The sequence below is a fragment of the Neopelma chrysocephalum genome, unplaced genomic scaffold (genome assembly GCF_003984885.1).
Source record: "Neopelma chrysocephalum unplaced genomic scaffold, ASM398488v2 Primary Assembly neopelma1_76, whole genome shotgun sequence".
NCBI lineage: Eukaryota > Metazoa > Chordata > Aves > Passeriformes > Pipridae > Neopelma > Neopelma chrysocephalum.
This window is the reverse complement of record NW_020897737.1, coordinates 5,047,258-5,061,319: the sequence shown is the minus strand read 5'-3', so window position 1 is coordinate 5,061,319 and position 14,062 is coordinate 5,047,258. Positions and strand designations below refer to the sequence as shown.

The 14,062-nt window shown below is 40.2% G+C and overlaps 1 long non-coding RNA gene across 1 annotated transcript in view; it reads left to right on the top strand.

The window, feature by feature from the left end:
* Nucleotides 1-14,062, top strand: part of LOC113970209 — a 42,004-nt gene that overhangs the window by 15,158 nt on the left and 12,784 nt on the right. The window contains exon 2 of the long non-coding RNA XR_003535077.1: nucleotides 7,413-7,511. This is a non-coding gene — a long non-coding RNA (uncharacterized LOC113970209). The remainder of the gene's footprint in view (nucleotides 1-7,412; nucleotides 7,512-14,062) is intronic.

The following is a 14,062-nucleotide window of genomic DNA, read 5'->3' as shown; positions in this document are numbered from 1 at the left end:
AAGAGAGGACCTTGCCTGAGATGAGGTGACAGTAAAACCTCACTGCAGGGAAAGAAAACTCCAATAAGTATTCCCACTAGGCAGCTTAACTCAAATGTCTGTATGCTTTCACTTTTTGCAGTAAATCTGTGTCAGTCTGACTGAACCCTTCAATTCTGAATGTTCTTGCTTCTAATGAATGGTCTTACCTACCAACACCATTCACCAGCTTCACCATTCAAGAGTGAGTTTCTTTTATAATAACAACAACAACAAAAAATATCCTAGAAGTTTCTAAAATGCTGCATAATTATTAGCAATATGAATTCATAAGTTAATTTTAAAAAACTTGTGCTTAGAAGCTGGTAGAACTTCAATGGCCATTTAATAGTCCGAGCTTAAGATGGTTAAGTTCTCAGTATCTTTTATCAGAAAAAACTTTTCAGTATACAGAAAAACTGCTTTGCAGCACTCAAGAAAAAAGCCAGCCACACTGAAATCTTACAATGCTTTAGAAATGAATTTTAGAAATAGTAGTGGCAATAATAAATCTTCTCACTAGAAACAAAAACCTTGCTCATAACTTTATATATCTTGCTGAGAAGTTACTTTTTCTAGCCTTGCATGAAATCAGCTAATGGAGTGCTGTCAAGGCTCTGATTTCACTTCAGCAATGTTTTATATTAATATTTTAAAAAATTACTATGAACTGTCTTAACCTAAACTGAGAGAAAATGCTCTTGATTTAAATATTACTGTCTACAGATGATTGCAGTAGTGCGCTATTGGCTACGAAGTTGATTTAATTGGTACAGCCAGTCCTTCGGGTCCTTCATTGCAGGAGACAGTGATATGCTTTTTTTTCACACAGCACCCTCTACTTCCATTCCCCAAGACTCATTTGCTGCATTTATTTGGCAGGAGGAACAAATTTCTCAGTTCAACTCCTGCTCTCCGGCCACTAATCCTTCTAGATTTGTCTGCAATTTCGACCGCAAAACACCATTATAGTACCCGAGCCAAACAAGCTGATTTGTCACAGGAGACAGCTTGGCCCTCGCAGTACCCAGCTTCAGGTGGAGTTGTTCATGCAGCTGAGAAGCAGCTTTAGCATGATGGAGGGCAGCACACTTATGTTGTGACCCCTGTTCCTACCTGGCCTAAGCTGCTATGGTACTTTGGTATGCGAGTGCTTTGTAAAAATGTCCCACTACAAGTAGGTGTGTGAACGCATAATGAAGCCTTCGCTGGTATTTAGTCTCTTTTATTTACTATAAAAAAGCCTGCAGTGTGCAGCATACTTCTAAAGTCCTGAGATTCCTGTTAAATATTAATTTGCCAGCAGGTTCTGAGTCTACACTCCAGGTAAAAACTTGTACGTTTGACATAACAGTTTTAACTGGTGCTTGTTTCAAATCACTCAGAGATGGTGGATTTTTCTCTGCCTTCAGTTTATTTTCCCACAAGAAAAACAGTGAAGTTCTGGCCAGTGCTATAGACGGGATATTTTTATGTGATTCTAGAAGTCCCCACCCAGGCTCTCCAAGGTTGCCTCTTATGAGAGTCCTTGTGGTGGTGATGACAAAATTATATTACATAGTTAGTCTTAAAAATGAGGGGAATATATCTACTATCTACTCAGAGCTGCGTCTGCTTCAGGCTCTGCCAGGGTAAGAGCTATGGAAGGTTCTTTTGAACCTATGTGAAATCATTAGTAACAGAATTTGTAAGGATGAAAATGAATTATTCTAATTTTTTGTCTTTGGTCCATTTGTTAATGCCAAGAGTTGTTCAGGCTCTGGCTGGTTCATGGTCTTCCTGCCAGGATGCTGCCCTGTGCTGGTGCCAGTTGGCTCAACTGGTATCAGTCCAGTTGCTGGTTTGTGCATCCAGCTTAGGACATAGTATTGCACTCTTGCTTTTCCTTCACCCTGAAGTATGTGGGGAGGCACCATTTTCTGCTTCTGTTCTGCTGGATCCTTCCTCTCCCTGGGAATGTGTGGCTGGGTTTCAGGTCCTTACAAGCTGGAATCTACCTGGAGCGCCTATCTGGAGCTGAGGAAGAGGGCTGTGTTCTGGTTTGTAGAAGAGGTGTCCCTGCTCAGATCTTCTAGTCTTCATGTCTTTTACCCTTTTGCTTCTTTGGACTCTGTTCCTGCTGGTAGCAACTCTCCTGACAGCCTTAGATGATCTTGTTTTTCTGTATATATGCATGGTTGTCATCCTTTAGTACCTTTGCCAACATCCTGCCAGCCCATTACTACTTACAAAACTTAGAGGTGAAAGTCCACAGTAAAATATCAAAGTAGCTTGTGTTAAGTTTCCTCCCTTAAAAGCATTTCCTGCTCCTTTGTTTTGAAATTTTATATTTCAAATGTTTTTCAGGGAGGAAACTTAACCTAAGCTACTTAACGGCCACGTAGCCCCTAAGTGTTTTCAGGACTAAATGAATGGTTTCAGGATTGCTCTTTTTCCAGGAGAGAATTGAGTACTCAAATCCTAATCTGAGGGCAGATATCTAAATTAGGAATGCTGGCCTCTCTCAATTTGCTGATATTAATGTTTTCAGAGAGTTTCCCTACAGCACCCAGTCTTTACCCAGCAACCAGACGTGAATATTTATTCAAGGCATTCCCTCTCGGGGTTTATTCTGCTTCTGCCTTTTACTGCTGTTGTTTCTCTGACTTTTTTTCTATTGCTTTTCACTACTTGTTTCTCTTCTCTTTTCCATCTACTTCTCTTTAAATTTCCCCTTCTCAAAGGGTTTCACTGACCACTTGTACCCTTTTCTCCCACTGTGTTCAACTCCCAATTGCTGATGCTGACACTACAGTGTTATAACTAAACCTGGTTTTGCTAAAAACTAAATTAACAAAATGAAATGCACATTAGCTCACCACTTCAGGCTGCCTGTGGACTGCAGTTAACAGCTCCAAATCCATTAGTGCTCAGCCAGCAGTAAAACACTTTTCACCATAGCCTGAGAGTGAGAAATGCATATTAAAAACTATGTGGCTGAGGCTCCTGGTGATCCAAATGCCTCCTCCAAGCCTTGTAAATACGTAGAGTTGTCACATATCTCATGCTCATAATTTGTCATGGATGTGAACTACCAGTTTTTTCTTACATAACTTTATTTCAAAGTCTTTGTCTGGAAAGAGGATGGAAAGAATGGGAAAAACACCAAGTGAAGGACGATTTATGCTTTTCCAGCTAACCCAGGTGGCATTTATCAGCTATTAAGCTGTCTACTTACTTTTATCAGCTGCACTGCCGTAGCTAAATACCTCCTCAAGTCAGGGCAGTGACAGTTGTTGTGTGATGTCTGCTGTGTTTTGGGGTGCCCTGGGGACCCAGCTGAACAATCTCAGTGCTTACAAAGGATCTGCCATTGCTTGAGGTGGAACACACAGAGCTCATACAGAAACCAGGAGGCAAACTGTAATATAAGCTCACCTGGGGGTTACACTTGACCTAACGTTTCATCCAGTTCTGTGTAATGAATTCGAGTGAGTGGTGCTTGATAACACTAATTAGGAACTGTGTATTAAAACCGGTATCGCTAAGCAGCAAATACAGTTGCTACAGAGAGGATTAAAGGAATAGGCACAGTTCAGGACTGAAATAATCATCTCATTATTTCCAATTCCAGTTATGCCCAATACATGAACTGAGTGTTCAGCAGCACCTGGTGTGTCTGTTACCCACTGAGCTCCCAGCAGCAATAGTTTTCACTTATTTGAGAGACTTTATTTTTAGGAGATCCTAAACCCTATGGTGAAGCTGCCTGTACAGGGACAGGGACAGAATCCAGGGGCAGAAGAAAAGCCCCAAAGTGTCAAATAATTTCCATGATATCTGTGTCAGATGTAACCCTACAATTTCTAGCTTAACATTAAAAATCACAAAACCAAACCTGAAACTTCCGTGAACAGGTACTAACCAAAACACAATGACAGCAAAATAATAATGTTCCTAATAAAGATTTATTTGAAAAATACGGAGAAAATATTGCCTATTCCTGGAAGCTGAACTAGTGCAAAAATGGAAAGCGAGTCCATTTTTTACATTTCTACTGGGGTTTTATGCCATTCAACTTTGAAAACCCATGTGCACGTGAACCATTTTAAGAATTTTATGTTTTGCACTACAGGTTTTATGCAAGTATCTTTTGAATGAACATACACTCCAAAGTTGATGTAGAGGATCCAGGATAGAAAGAATAAAATATTTTATTATGTGAATAATTAAAAAAGTGATGGCCCAAGCATTATATAAATGTTGATCTTAGAGATTTGCACATGATTAAGCAAGATTTAAATGTTCTGCAGAAGAACAGTGTTTTATTTAATCACGATTTCAAAAATTAATTTGTATTTTTTCTTTTTTTCTTTTTTTTTTTAAATCCAGGATCAGTGTTAACTAATGAAAACACAATTGCTATAGGCATGATTCATCCTTACAGAAAGGATATAGGTAAGGGAATGGATGTTTTGATTCCTTCAGAACTGAGTAGATGCATGTGCTTCATATTGTCCATCTAGTGTGTCACTCTGACTTTCATAAAAAGTATGCTGCATGCTTTGCTGGAGCACCACCTCATTGCCAGGAAATGATGAATAACAGGATCACACAGAATGGGTAAGGCTGGAAGGGAGCACTGGAGGTCGTCTTGTCCGACCTTCCTACTCAAGCAGGATCCCCTAAAGCACATCACTCAGGATTGTGTCTAGATGACTCTTGAGTTATCTCCAGAGAAGAAGACTCCACAACCTCTCAGGGCAGCCTGTTCTAGTGCTCAGAATGAACTGGAAGTTTTACTCTCCAGACCTCTGGATTCTTTACAGCTTTTATGATTGCAGAAGTTAAAATGTTTGTTACAGAAGTTTTTCCTTTCTGTTTTTTGTTATCTTTTTAGTATCCCTGAGTCAGCCATTGTGCTGGATACAACATGGATACAAACTTCGTGCTGTTCAAGGCAAGATTAGGTTGGCAGCTGGGGCTTGCAAAGCCAGTGTCGAATCAATGTGTTTGCCCTCCATGCTCGAAGTGGCTGAGGTGGCACTCGGTCAGTCCTGCACTCCTGCAGGCACTGGAGCTGCATGGTGGCCTTGTGGTGTGTGTCACACTCAGGATGGCATCTTCCAGTTGCCCTGGTTGGCAGAGATTGCTTAGCCTGATTCATGTTGTTAAAGACCCTGGGAGATCGGATGAAGAACAGTCCAGGAGAGTGGAATATGCCTAAGGGATCTGCTTTGTTTTGTTTTGCTTACTTAATACAAAGGAAAGTACAACAAGGTTGCAGAAGCCTGTGGGAGCAACATTCATCTCATCTGGGTTTGCTGTTTGAGACCAGATTAACCAAGAGGAGTTATTGCAAGAGTAGCCCCTTGCTTGTGGAAACACGATCTCTACTGACATGCTTCACTGTTCCAGTTTGTACATTAGAGAACTGAATGGGGGTGGAAAATGTCTAGAGGCAGTGTCTGCCTAATGCTTTTTTTAAATTCAGTCATGCCCCTGGTCCCCAGAGTGTGCTGTGACAGTGGGTGGCACAACCCATTTATCCATTTTTAATGTTGAAATTCAGTCTAAAAAGAGAACAGGTTGAAATCCTATGCCTCCCTATGCCAATGAAAACACCCTCAGTAAGTTCAAATAGGCTGGTATTTATTCTCCCCCTCATGCTCCAAAATTTAAAAAGAAACGATCCCTTTTCTTTTTTTAAATTGTATCTTGCAGTATAATTTCCATATTCCGTAGCTGAGATGTAAATGTGATGGATGTGATGGAATTACTGAGTTGACTAATAAGAACACATTAAGCAGTCATAATGCAACTTGGATTAATTGCTTGTGTATACTTGTTTTGTCTAATATTTTTTACTTATGATCCTTCCTAGGCATAATCTGTGTACTTCACTGTTCTTATTCTCCCTTACCTCTATGGGGAACCTCCCTCCCTAACCCATTAAAATGAGTGCTAAGTCATAGATGCAATCGGACGTGTTCTATGAAGGCTGTTGCTCATACAGTGAGCAAAGGGAATGGGAGAAAACAACCTGCAAACCAGAAGCGTGTTGAAGACAGAAACACCAATTCACGTAAATTATGTCTATTTGAGGAAAATGTCTGTTCTGGGAAATAAAGGTAACCAAGTTGAAGAAGTTTCTATGCTGTGTTATTTCAGTCCATATTCAGAAGATGAACTAACAGCTCATTTTGAGGACCTGTTTCCTATGCTGATTCAGGTTCAACCCATTTATCCAAATGCTGGGGAAACTGCGTGTGGAAACAGGGGGTGCTGATACCTGAGGCTGGACCCAGAGATAGAAATGAGTGGTTGTGAACACATAGAATTGCAGATTTACTATGTGTAATATTTTTGCAAAGGTACAAAATTATGGGATATGGAAACAAATGGAATTAATAATTCTAATGAGAAAAATGATTAAGATTACTGATTTTATTGTGTTCTTATAGGAGAGGCTGAAGGCTTTGATTCTACTATTTTTTCTACACATCCTTTAGAGAACAGGCTGCTGCTTTGCACACACATGTAGCATACTAATAAGGTATTATTTTCCAGCTCTCAGATCTCTTTTGCATTCAGATATGTCTATTAGCACTTTTACAACACAGCTTATACATATCCCAAGCCTATGTGATTAGCTATTTCTACTGTACCATTTGGTGGGTGGCATTGCAAATTACTGAATAACACAGGGAAACAGAGTTTATCTGCTGTGGGACTTAACACTGTATGGAAAATGCTGCAGAGAGGAAAAAATAGAGAGATTTAAAGTCATTTGTATCTACATTATTTGAGCTGGCAGGATTCCAGGGTTTGTCATTTTAAGTCTGGATGAATATGGGTCAGAATGGTGACTGGTGAAGGGAATCCTTGATAAGGATTTTGAAGGCTGTAGAGGTCAGCACCAGTACGAGTCTGGTCGAGGAAATGTGTATGGCTGAGAACTGTTACCCAAAGGAAGATACAAAGTGAGAGCTGGCTCAGGACAGTCAGCAGGGTGGGCATTACGTTTTTCTGGCTCTGGGATATGGTTTTTGGCAGTTCCTTCTATGGCAAGATGATGACAGAAGATGAAGACAGACCTTGCATAGGGATCTGAGGGAGGAAGAACAGGGGAAAGCTGGGAAAAAAGAGCTTGTTTTGATGCCACTGTTAAATGTGTCAGTGGTGAGGCACCCCATGCTAGATATCTGCCTGCATGCTCCAGTGCCACCTTTGGGAGCACCCACCTGTCTGGCTTTTGAGGGCTTTTGATGTGGGTGAAAAAGGCAGAGAACTCACTCTGCTGCTCCTGGTAATTGCTGTTTCTCCTTGAACTTTGTGGAGGTCTGTGGCTGTCCTCACCTGGCTTCTGGGGGCACCTTTAATATCTGAATGGACCTGTTATGTTTTGTTTCCAGACAACTCTGAAGGTGGCACTCCACACCCAGGGGCACATCAAGGGTCTTTCTGTTGAAGACAGTAAAGGCTGAATCAGGTCTGCAGGCTGCGTCAATCTGGTGTGTTTCTTTCCTATTTATATGCAATATTTTCTAGCAGATAAAAATGAAGTGTTGGCTTTCTGAAAAATACAGTTGTGATGTGATGATCCAGCTCTGGCAGTAGACCTGAGTATGGCAATATTGAATATCAACTGCTGCATTGCTCTCAGAATCCTGGTGACTCTGCTGCTAGTATTATCTAGAGTAGGTAGCTTAAAACTGAGCTGTCTTGATATTTTCCGGTTCAGAAATTTTGGCACTGTGGTCGACAAGAAAAGTCTGCCAGGTGGTGCTCCCTGTTACCTGATGGGGTATGGGCCTGCACCACTTACCGCAAGAGTATAAAAATGGATTGTTTTGTTACCTCTCCTTGAATTTAACAGCAGGTCTACACTGTCATCTGAAGTGGTGACCTGCTCTGCTTCTCATTTCTGAGGGCTGGCTTCCACAAGCATCTTTCTGATCCTGATCTCCAAGTGTTGCTTTTCATTACAATCCAGATGGGGCAGGGACCACGTGCTCTTCTATGCTTTCTTCCAAAGGACTCTCCAGAAACTTCAAAGAAGTGTTGACTGTGATTTCTAGCTACGTGCATGGGACAGACATTGTAAACCTTTTTTTTTTTGTCCTTAAAGTCTTTGCTGCTAATCAAGCCACTTGTCTGGGACCTTCTGTAGTCTTGTCTTTTCTGCTGTAACATACTGACTAGCTGTCATCATGAGCCATTGCTGCAGGAAAATGTCTACCTTAGCATTTATAATAGTGATGCTTAATGGATTTGAAAATCAACTGGAGTTGCAACATGAACAACTCTTGAAAGTTAGATAAGCTTGAGAGGCTAATTGTTATCCTAAACTTCATCAGCTGAGTTTAACTTGGATGCTCTTTAGTCACCTTCTGGTACGAGACTCTGAAGCCAGTGTCAACATTTTAAAGTAAATCCAGTTCTTGACTTGTCAGATTATAAGAATAGCCCCATTATGCTCAACCAAAGGCCCATGGAGCTCAGTATCCTGTTTCTGACAGTGGCTGATAATTAAGGAAAGGGTGTAACAGCAGGGAAAGTATTGTGTGATATTTTCCCAATGTGTTCTCCCAAGCCTCAGCAGTTTAAGGCTTAAAGATTTTCTGATCTTTGTCTTTAATAACTCTTTGTGGCCTTATCTTCTGTTGATTTGTCAAATTCTACTTATACTTTCAGCATCTGCAGCATTTTTGGCGATGAGTTTAGCAATTTAATGACTCGCTCTGTCAGAAAGTCCTCACTTTTGTTTCCTTTAAAGCCCTGGCTGATGATTTCATGTGATACCCTCCCCTAGTTTCCGTATTTTGAGAAACAAAATTCCTTATTCGTCTCCTTCATACCACTCACGATTTTACAGAGCTGTAATGAGAACCTAAACTGAATGAGTTTCAGTGTATGATTTAAGGCTCTGTATTATGGCTTATGCTTTCTGGCTGTTTATATTCCATTTGCTTTTGCTTTATGTTTATTTCATCTTTATTTCACAAATTTAATCACTTTGAGAAGATTATTTTGTCTAATTAAGGTAGAATTAATCCAGGGACAGTGATAATTTGAGAGCCAGGATTTGAAGGTAGTTTATTTAATCTATGTGTCTTCAAATCCTTTGGATTCAATTTGCCCAGCTTTCATACTGATGGATGCTGTATTAAATTATTTAAATAGATGAATTAAATTTGGAGCAAACAGAGGCTAATGCATTTCACCCTCAAATAACACGCCTCTGTAGCCAAGCAGCTTTTCTAGAAGAACTGAGGAGACAGTTGTGAGCTGGAAGCACTGTATGCAAAACAGGGGGCAAGAGCCACATGAAAACCCCTTTGATTTATCCTCTATGACTAATTTGTCAATTCCTTGTGGTCAGATTAGCAGAATGGAGCCAAGAAAGAAACCTCACAGAGATCAACAGTGTGAGATGAAATAATAAGCAGCTGTTGCTCAAGAGAAAGCTCTGACCAGAAATGTAATTAGCAGCATGCTGGCTGAGCTGTTTGCATGCCCAGAGCCTGCACGATGCCTGTCTCGGGGGCAGTGGTAATTTTTAGTCTGTCTTTGGGGAGAAGAAAAATCCACCAACTTCCTTCTCACTAAAAATCAGGATGACCAGGAAGGGATAGAACAGATAGAAAATAGCAGAATATGCTCTGTAGCTCTCAGGGACACTAGATGGGGATATTTGCTCACTTTGTGGCTCTTGGTACCCCACACAGCTTTGGCAAGGTGATGATGCTACCGAGACACAAGGAGGTTTGGTGACATCCCAAGGAAGGGATTGATCACAGGATGTTACCTGGGACTTGTGGGGCAACCTACGCCTTTGTTGCCATTTCTCGCTCTATGGTTTCTGTCTCAAACAGAGCTGGTTTGTACAGCTCAGGACATGACGAAGTTTTTCTTCTGACACTGAAATGCAGCTCAGCATCATGGCTGATGGGATGACCATGGCTCTTCCTCTGCACCTGGAGGAAGAAGGGAGAAATCTTGCCTATGAAAGAGGGAGAACCAAAACCGTGGCATGTTACTTTTGTGGACCTGAATCATTGCTGCTGTAGATGCCACTGGTGTATTTCTGGGGACAGGAAAGGGACCTGAAGCTACTCGTTATATTCTCTTCCTTTCCACATATTTGACTTGCCAAGTGAACTTCATTTAAAGCAGGAAACTCCTTCCCTGATTCTGAAGTCTTGGCTGCCCGTGATGCGTGACTCAGGATGAAGATGGGTTGCTGAGATGACTGTCTCAGAAGGACGTGACTGCTGCCTTTGTGGGCCCTGGGAGCCCCCAGAGCCACTGGGTTAGGGTGGGCTTTGGGCAGTGCCAGAGAAGAGCACAGTCACAAGAACAGGGGATTCACATGTCAGTGGTACCTGGGGCAGATTTCAGAGGCGACTGTGGGATACATGATAGATCTGATGTGTTCTGGCTCTGGAATGCTGGTGGCAGTGTTGGTTAATGCTGCTGTGACTGTTTTGTGCATGGTCAGGCTGCAAAAAGGGCTCTAAAGCAAATAAAAAAGCCTTGAATTATCTTGTTAGGCTGAGCGGAAAATGAGAAAAAAAGATGTGTTGTTGTTGCTAGTCTTCAAAATCCATAAAGGATAGACCATGTCTTGGTAACTCTTGTTGGACAGATGTAATAGAAACAACTTGGTTGGATCAAAGTTTTACATTTAGTGAATTATGAAGCTCTTTTGAATTTTGTTTGTTTGTTTGTTTGTTTGTTTTTGGTTTTGTTTTTTGTTTGTGCCCATAACACTGGTGGGCAGAGTCTCTGGGTAATGACCATCTGTCAATACCTGTTGATAACAGAATTTATTTCACCCTTGGAAATACTATCGAGTGGTTGGTGAAGCCGAGAGATGGAGAGGAAGTTGCTAAAGTCAAACTAGGTCCCCATGTTTGCTCATGTTTTAATGACTTGAACCAGTCTGACATTAAATACTCCCAGTGTGCTGTTTCACCATCACTGAATGCCATACTGTGCCCAGCAAGGAAGTTGTTAAGTCATAGATACAAGATGATCTTTAAGGTCCCTTCCAGCCCAAAACCTTCTATGATTCTACAACCCTAAGTTTGTTTGTGATAAAACTGAGATCTTCTCCAAGTTCCCATTTGTATTCTAAAAACTGTAGAAAGTTTAGGCTTTGGTGTAGTAAAAGGTAGAGTTGATTTTCAAAAGCAACAAATATCCCTTTTTTTCCCCACATAGGTTCATAGTTTCATTCTACTTCTCTTAAAGCTTGCCTGTTGCAGGTTTTGTACACTGCCTAGAAGGTCAGCATACAAACACCTTTTGTGTAAAATTAACAGCTGATGAAAAACGTTTGGCTGAGCTGGTTGAGATTTTTACATTTTCCTTTTCTCAGCATCAGGAGGCTGCCTGAGCTAGATTATTTTCTTGGTTTAGTTTCTGACTGTCTTATTTTGTGCTCTTTTGCTTTGACAGTAGATGTTTCGATGAAAAAAAGGGGTGGAGGAGGTTTGTGAGTGGCTCATTTGATGAGGATTTGTGATGTGAAACATTAATTGGTATCTATACGTGCAGAGGTAACAAAACCGCTATTCTTGAAATAGGATCTCTACCCTTTTTGTGTAAGTCTTATATTTTGGAAAGGGATGAATTTCTTAAGCCTATTTGGTTTGTATTTTTTTTCAAGTGGAAGCAGAGTTTTCTCTTAACAAACTCCGGTCTCCAATCCCTGACTTTGGGTTTGCCTACATTTAGAAATATACCAAAATAGCTATTCCAGAATAAGCTCCCAGGAGGATATTTAAGAACTAGATTAAATTAAATTGGAAATAGGAACTCTTATTTTGGAATAAGAGTGTCCGCTTTGGGATTTATATTGAAATAAACCATCTCGGAATAATTGTAGGTATTTTGGTATATTTCCAAGAGCAGACAAGAGCTAAGCAATGTTCTGAAATAATTATATTAAAATCTCGTGGATGTGATGGATAATGGAGAAAAATGTCAATACTGAGTTAGAACAAATCGGAGTGAGTGTTTCTGATGGTGTCATACACTTGTTCAGTGGGCTTTTTTCAGTTTAAGCAAAAGGTCCCATTCTTTGGGCTATGTTTAGAATGTTTTATTAATATTGTAATAGCAACACTACTGTGCTAGGAACTATCTTACAGACATGGTCCCACCTCTGTACTACTTGCAGTCTAGAAATAATCCATTTGCTTTGTAATGCTATAGATGTCTGCAAGTCTGTTTTGCAGAATTTTGGATTCTCAACTCTTTATAAAACTCCTTCTTTATAACACCTGTTTATAGCACTTATTTATAGCATTCCTTGTTCAGGCAAAACTGCTACTTACGTTTGTTTTTTTTTCTTGCAGAAGAGCAGAAGAGGATAGTTACAGGAAGACAGAAATTATAAAAAACACACATTTATTCTGTATTCGTAGTTGTCGTGCCACTCCTCTCTTCTTAGTTTACTGTAGATAGCACATGAGTCATTACTTGCAAGGCAAAATCAATGTGCTTCATTACAACCTGTGGTAAAGAACTAGTGTGGATGTGAAATGGATATGTCACCCCTATTTGTATGCACATAATATATATGGAGAGATAGTTTAAAGTAATGCTTTCTCATTCAATAAGGAATGTTCATGGCTGAGAAGGTTTTGCTGTCTTTCTGGGTAATTTTTTTTCTTCTCCCTTTAGGCACTTTCATTTGCGCCTTGACTCCCAATGAGTGGAGGTCACAGGGGGGTTGTCTGCAGCAATAAAAGGTCACACTCTGTATTTGCCCGCATTCTAATCTTCCATGTACTTTCAACACTATTTTGGTTCCATACTGGAGATCTAAAAAAAGATGTGGAAATTCAGTGGCACAATTTCAAGGTTATCCCACAGGCCAGCAAATCCATAATGTGATTTTTCCCCCCCTTTATGGTACATCATTATAAAAGAAGTTGATATAATATGAAAGGGAAAGGCAGTTTCTTCTTATCAAATTATCATATCTAGCATCAAGCTCTTGCTTGAAGGTAATTTTAGCTAATCCTTTGTAGCAATAAATATCTATTACATTTATCACATTGAATTTGTTTCCCCTTCATTTCATCCAATTACCTTTTCTATGACTGGAAAATATATCAGAGCTGTTTCCACACTTTTTTTATGGATGTTAGCTCACTATTCTCTTCTTGATCTTTTGTCAAGATGTGCTTTAATTAAAATGTCCACATAACTTGTTCAGGTTTATCCTTTGGTATCCAGATAATTGTTAGGTTTGCATTTAAAAGTGGAATATAGCAGTCCCAAGAACTGGTCTAGGACTGAAATTCTGTAAGTGTAGAAACTTCTGTGCAGGTTTCTATAATGCCACAGTTTATGATTTTATAGTCAGAAATCTGTCAGCATAACTACTATAAATATCTTTATCTGGTGATTTGCTGCTTGGCTATTAAAATTCCCATAGGAAACACAGGTATAAATGGCCTCAATCAGGCAACCTTTTTTAAAATTAAAAAGACATATGATTTCATAGGGTAAAAATGCTGCTCACTCAATAGGTCACTGCCACTCAATAGCTCCATATGTCAGTGACACCGTATCAGCTTCTTAAAGAGAACAGGTTTTCCCACTGTTTTCTTACAGAGCCCGAGCCGTATGTTCCCCACACGATGGCATCTCAGGGATTCCTCTTCTGAAGGGAGTGCATTTGTGTGCACGGTGCCGGGATGGTGCTGCTGTCTTATCAATTGCATCTCATGTTTCTTTCAGCTCCTTATCGCCATGTGTGAATTGCGGTATTATAGTAAGATGTGGGGAGTTCTTATATGTGTTGTTCATATCCAATACAGGCTTTTTTAGCTGGAGTGAAGTGGAGCCAGAAGATGGATTAAGACAGAATGAACCGAGTGATTCAGAAATCTCTGATTGGTAAAGAGTTGTCTTCAAATGGGAGAATTTTAACTGAACTCTGCAGCCTTGGCTTCTTTCCTCCAAGCTACTCACCAATCCTGACAGTAACAAATAAGGCAAACATCTTCATGATAGATATCTCGCAGACATCGTGGTGACTTCC